A 6,912-nucleotide genomic window follows, 5' to 3' on the forward strand; every position below is an offset into this window, starting at 1 on the left:
GAATTGGGTAAATTAAAATATGTACACCACACCATAGACACGTATTCAGGTTTTCAATGGGCTACTGCCCTGAGCTCAGAAAAGGCTGATTCAGTAATCACACATTTATTGGAAGTTATGGCCATCATGGGTATACCTGCACAAATAAAGACAGATAATGGTCCAGCATATGTATCAAAGAAAATGAAACGCTTTTTTGATTATTATAATATAAAACACATTACAGGTATACCAAATAATCCTACAGGTCAGGCAGTTATAGAAAGATCAAATCATACTATAAAGGATATGCTGAACAAACAGAAAGGGACTGAAAATACCCCCAGAAATAGATTACATAATGCTTTATTAACCTTGAATTTTCTTAACGCTAATGAGAAAGGAACGACAGCAGCAGAAAGACATTGGATAATGGAAAAGTCTGCTGAACTAAATCAACCGATTTATTTCAAAGATGTGCTGACCACTCAGTGGAAGCCAGGAGATGTGCTACGTTGGGGAAGGGGTTTTGCTCTTGTTTCCACAGGAGAAGAAAAATTGTAGATACCATCAAAATTAATAAAGTTTCGATTTGAAGAGGAGAAACCTCTTGGAAAGGAGAAATGACAACTCATCCACAATGATGATATTCATACAGGTGGTAAGAAAAACATATAAAATGGGGGCAGGGTTCTGTTCTTATCTCCACAGGAAAACACTCATCTTTGAAAAATTCAAGGGACCCTGGATGTTTGGATACTGACAGAAGGAAAAATATTTGCCCAATAGGAAATATCAAGAAAACTGAATGAGTTGTGTAAGTAAAATATATTAAACCATATTTCTAAATTTATAAAGCTGGTTTTGAAGTTGGACTCTGGCTCAGTCCCTCTCCAATTCCAAGCCTGTTAGTAAGAGAAAAACCCAGAGTTTCTGGAGTTTCTGTCTCATATCAAGAGCCATGATATGGGACAGAAAGAAATATGAGTTTAGAAAACATCTTTGCTTTTCTTCATATCTATCATACTTTTCATTGAATATATCTATCATGCATTTCAATGAATATATATATGTCTATATATGTCTATATGATTAATGTTTAAAATTTTCACAATGAACAATGAGTTTTTCCTGAAGTGACATTTGAAGTTTCCAGGAAGAAGATGGGGCCACACAAGAACAACTCCACCTGGTTGATATGACGTCATGACACTGATAGCACTACTACAAGACCTGCTTTGGGTACCAGCTGCACAAGACAGTTCCAACTTGGTTAGCTGAAATGGTGCACATCTTACACAACATTTTGGCCAGACCTGCACAAAATACTCAGAGACTATTGGCAATTTTAAAAGACATTGATCTTGAAATTTAACCATCATTTTACTTTCACAGGATTCCCCAGAAAGAACGTTGCGCCCATGACAGCTGGAAGTAATTCTAGAGCACGACATCCCCTCTCCCAGTAAAGTTTGCCCTTGGGTTTAGGGACATCATTTAGGGGTTGATTATAATTAGTATACGATTGAGGGTTGGGGGAGGAATTTCATAAGCTCAGGGATCATTTTGAAAAAAAAAAAGAGGGATGATGGGATAATAGATTTGTAATTGTGAGTTACTGTTTTTAGACAAATATATTGGTATAGATTCTTGTATATTGATACAAAGTTAAATTATATTGACTATTGTATGCATGCATGTTTCTACCTCCGTTTAAAACATTTTTATGTATTGACATATATTGTATTGATATATATATATTGTATATATTTACCATATTGCAGTGTACATTTCTACCTCTGATTAAGATACTTATATAATGTTTGTGTATTGATATATATTTACCTACTGCAATGTATATTTGTACATTGTTTATATTTGGAGGTCATTGTCCTCATTTGTTTCACAGTCATTTATTGTCTTAGTCTTTAAGTTAGATAGATATTGAGAATTATATAGACTAATAGTCATCTAAGTTTGTCATTTAAAATAAGACTAATCAGGTTCTTTAGATATACAGAGATTATACTCAGTATAGATAGATAATCTTCAACTTCTTCAAAGAGCTGTAGAAAATGGCCTTTAATCTAACTCAGAGTTTTGTGGTAGTGAGACACAATTGCTCCTGGCAACACCACTCTATTCCTGAGAGACTGTTGAGCACCAAAGACACTCCACCTGGAGCCTTTCTTTTTGCCAGAACTGGCCTTGGGGCAAAGAAATGCCCATACCTCAACCACTGACAAAGATACAGAGCGTGCATCAATGGATAAAACAGGACTGTCATATCCTGCCAAGACAGGGTAAGATAGTTTTGAAAAGTTGCTTGCCTTTGAAAATGGTATGTCAATTATGTTAGGCCTTAGCCAAAGTTGGTTGCTTCAACGCTGCTAACGTGACTTTGGGTGATTGCCCAGGTAGCTAGTTGTCTCTGTGATTTGTTGCATATTTTGGAAGTTGTTTTACTGAACTTCCTAATTACCCAGGTAACATTATTTCCCTTCTCAGATCTTAGATGGGGTTGAAGACTATATAAATGGAGTTACTTTCTCTCATGACTTGGCCAAGTTATTTATTATACAAGACCTAAGCTACTTAGAATGGGATATTTGTACTTATTGGATATAATTTCATAGTAGGTTTAGAACTCTCTTATTTAAACAAAAGGGGGAGGTGTTGCGGGAGGTCTTCCCGTTCTTCCAGCCTATAGCTGCTGAGATACCAGCCCATTGGGGCGTGGTCTCTCTCTCTTTAAAAAAGCGGCCACTTCCCTCTCCTCTCTGTCTTCACTTCCTGCTCTGCCAGACTAGACTCCCTTCCTGGTTGCGCAGAGGGCTGACAGTGATCTGTAAGTTTTTTCCCCTTTAAATAAATACCACCCTATTAATCATATTTCCAAGCTGGTGTGCCATTGTTTATGACTTACGCCTTCAGGCCCTCCTTTACACAGAGGACAAATGGGCTGAGAGAGAAATCAGAGAAACATCACCCTTCACAATAGCCACAAATAGCATAAAATGTCTCAGAGAAACTTTAACCAAACAGGTAGAAGACTTGTATAACAAGAACATTAAATCTTTGAAGAAAGAAAATGAAGAAGACACCAGAAAGTGGAAAGATCTCCCATGCTTTTGCGTAGGCAAAATTAACATAGTAAAAATGATAATCTTACCAAAAAACAATCTAGAGTCAATGAAATGCCTATCAAAATCCCAGCAAAATTCTTGACAGACCACGAAAGAATAGGACTCAACTTCATATGGAAAAGCAAAAACCCCAGGATAGCCAAAACATTCCTGTACAATTAAAGAACTTCTGGAGACATCACAATCCCTGACTTCAAACTCTACTACAGAGCTACAGTACTGAACACAGCCTGGTATTGGCATAAAAACAGACAGGAGGACCAATGGAACCAAATCTAAGACCTGGATATCAATCCATTCATCTTTAAACAGCTTATTTTTGACAAAGAACAAAAAAAATCAAATGTAAAAAAGAGCATATTTAGCAACTGGTGCTTGCATAACTGGATATCAACATGTAGAAGAATGAAATAGACCCATATCTTTCACCATGCACAAAACTCAAGTCCAAATAGATCAAAGATGTCAACATAAAGCCAGACACACTGAACCTGATAGAAGAGAAAGTGAGAAGTACATTTGAATGCATGGGCACAGGAGATCACCTTCGGAATATAACCCCAGCAGCACACACACTGAGAAAACCAATTAATAAATGGGACCTCCTGTAACTGAAAAGCTCCTGTAAGCAAAGGACATGGTCCACAAGACAAACTGAGAGCCTATAGAATGGGAAAAGATCATCACCAACCCAACATCAGACAGATGTCTGACCTCCAAAATATACCAAAAACTCAAGAAATCGGTCGTCAAAAGAACAAATGATCCAATAATGTTCTATTCTGGAGAGGTTGTGGGGTAAAGGAAACACTCCTGCATTGCTGGTGGGAGTGAAAGCTGGTACAGCCCCTTTGGAGGAAACGACCTTCCTCAAGACCCAGCAATAAAACTTTTGCGTATATATCCAAAGGACGCTCAATCGTGCCACAAGGACATGTGCTCAACCATGTTCATAGCTGCTTTGTTTCTCATAGCCAGAACATGGAACCAACCTAAATGCCCCTCGATCAAAGAATGAAAAAGGAAAATGTGGTACATTTACACAATGGAGTACTATACTGCAGGAAAAATAATGACAGCTTGAAATTTGCATGCAAAGTGATGGAACCAAAAAACGTCATTTTGAGTGAGGTAACCCAGATCCAGAAAGACAATTATCACATGTATTCACTAATAAGTGGTTTTGAAACATAAACCAAAGAAAACCAGCCTAGAAATCACAACCCCATAGAACTTAGACAACAACGAGGACTCAAAGAGACACATACGTAAATGTAATCTACATGGGAAGTAGAAATAGACAAGATCTCCAGAATAAATTGAAAGCATGGGGACCGTGGGAGAGGGCTGAAGGGAGCTTACCAGAGAATAATGTATTGCTCAATAAAATAAAATAAAATAAAAAAAAACCTGTTAAAGTGGGTTCCGTTGTTTGGCTGGTGATCCCGTCTTGCACCCAGTAACTTTTCCATTGTGATGTGTATGTTCATCATTGGTTGAGTATTTCGGCTGAATCATTTTATCCTTCTTTGTACCTGAAGCTACAGATAAATTCTTGTTTCAAAAACATTGTGAAAAGGTTTTGGGACCCAATAAACCTCTCCACCAATGCAATAACCCATAATCAGACCAAGTCAAACTGTATCAGAAAAAGCCCATGTTTTTGAATGAGTGCTAACGCTCCCAGTGGCCTTCCAGATCCTCAGAGGGGAGATGAGGAAATAAGAGAGAGAAACCACAAGTTTGTCCCTGGGGGGGGCAGTTTAAACACCCTGTGGGAGTGGTTCTTGAGCATCTCTATGGAAGGGTCAGCCTTTGGCAGGCTTTCTCTGAGGTGAATTCTGAACAGAGGCAACTCCCACAGGAGGGGATTTGAGGTAGAATTTTCAGCTCAAACATTCCAGACTTTTTGTGTATATGGATGCCAGGGGCTGAGGTGTGGCCTCAACCCAAACACACTATAGAAGAGAAATTGCCATGTATGATGCAATGATAAACGGTACGATCATCTGAAAACCTTAAATTGCTATATTATGTCTGCACGTGGGCTAAAGAGGTTTTAAGGGGGTCAGGCACGGTGGCACAAAGCTCTTCTTGCCATCACTACGTAGACAGACAGTGTCTGGGGTGGGGGTGGGGTCTTGTGGAAGGAATGCAGAGAGGCAGAGAAGAACAGAGAGGGAGGGATTTTAAAGGGACATAGAGAGGGCTTGCAGGCAAGGGCTTGCTGTCAGGATTGATCATCCAAGACCTTGATCCACGGAGCAGGTACAGCAGAAAGAGATCCGACTACTGCAAACTGTCCGCTGGCCTCCACACGTGAGTCATGGCGTACACACACCTGCCCATCCCACACAAACACAACACAGAAAAAAGCACTTACTTATTTTTGTATGTGTGTTTGTACCTGATTGTATGTGTGCAGGAAATACATGCAGGAGCCTGAGGAGTCCGAGAGAGGGCAGAGTGGATCCCCTGGACCAGGAACACAGACTCGGGTAACTCCGAATACCATGTCCCAAGGTAGTGTCAGTTTCATGGTGTTTCTGTAGAAGAGAGCAGAGAAATCCATACATCAAAAGCCTTGTAAAATGCAGTGGTGGAGACATGCTGTAGGCAGGTTCGAGGGAAGCTAGAGACCTCTGCTGTAGGGCTGGCTACCCTTGCTGCCTGGCTTCTCTGACTTCCTATTGGCAGAAGATAGGGATCTGCCAGTACACAAACCAGCAACAAGGCTGTTAGTACACAGCTGTGAGCAGCCCTTGGCTATTTGTGGGTCACAGAAAATTCAAGATGATTTGTCTCTGGTCCTGAAACACTCCATCCAGCTCTCAGCAAGGAAGAAAGTCCACCAAGCTATCCTCTGGTATGCAAACATCGGGAATTTCTCTCTCAAGCCCTGGGATGGGCAACAACACTCCCCCCTCTCCACTTCCACATCTCCTGTACCTGTATAGCAGGCCAGCTGGTGGCAACCTTACACTAGGGCCAGCCTTCACTCACAGCCTCACTGATGTTCCTAGCATCACTGAGGAAATTTTACATCAAATAGGAAGGAACGTCTTCAAATTCATCCTTACTATCTGCAGCAGGCGGTCAGCAAATAGTTTCCCTTTTTCATATCTGTATGCAAACAAAAGTATTAAAGCATCTTACAATAAAACGGTTTTTAAAAGTCAACTTCTGTACCAAGTTTCTGTGAATTCTTCTCATCCCAGCAAGGCCTGTGAGGGGAGGGGATAGAGAGCGAGGGGGACAGGGAGAGGGAGCCAAGGTCAGAGGACAGTATTCAGAGTTAAAGAAGCTGGCCTTCATCATGCTTGCTGGCAAGTCTTTTCATCCACCTTTAAAAAATAAGGCCCACTGCCTTTTCCATTTTGTTTTGTTCTGTTTTTGACAGGGTCCCAGGATGATATAACTTGAATTAATGATCCTCTTGCCTAGGAGCCTGTGTAGAATTACAGACTTTAGCCGACAATCCAGCCTAAGTTTTATTCATGGATAGTAACATGAGTTACTGTGCTTTCGTGGCTCGTCTCAAACTTTAGAGTTTTCAGTTCTTGAAAATCTGTCCACTTTGGTGTGGTCGTCCCTCCCCCATTTTGTGTCCTCTCTGGTCTAAGTGTTATTCCTGCTGTAAGAGATGTCTTGACTTCAGCAACTCTTAGAAAGGAATACATTTAGCTAGGACTGGCTTACAGATACAGAGGTCCATTATCTTTCTTTTCTTTCTTTCATTTTTTCATGTAAATAGTTTTATTTTTCTATATCTACAGTCAATTAAACA

This window comes from Microtus oregoni, unplaced genomic scaffold (assembly GCF_018167655.1).
Source record: "Microtus oregoni isolate MIOR12 unplaced genomic scaffold, Mior012 000007F_ref0000211, whole genome shotgun sequence".
Classification (NCBI taxonomy): Eukaryota; Metazoa; Chordata; class Mammalia; order Rodentia; family Cricetidae; genus Microtus; species Microtus oregoni.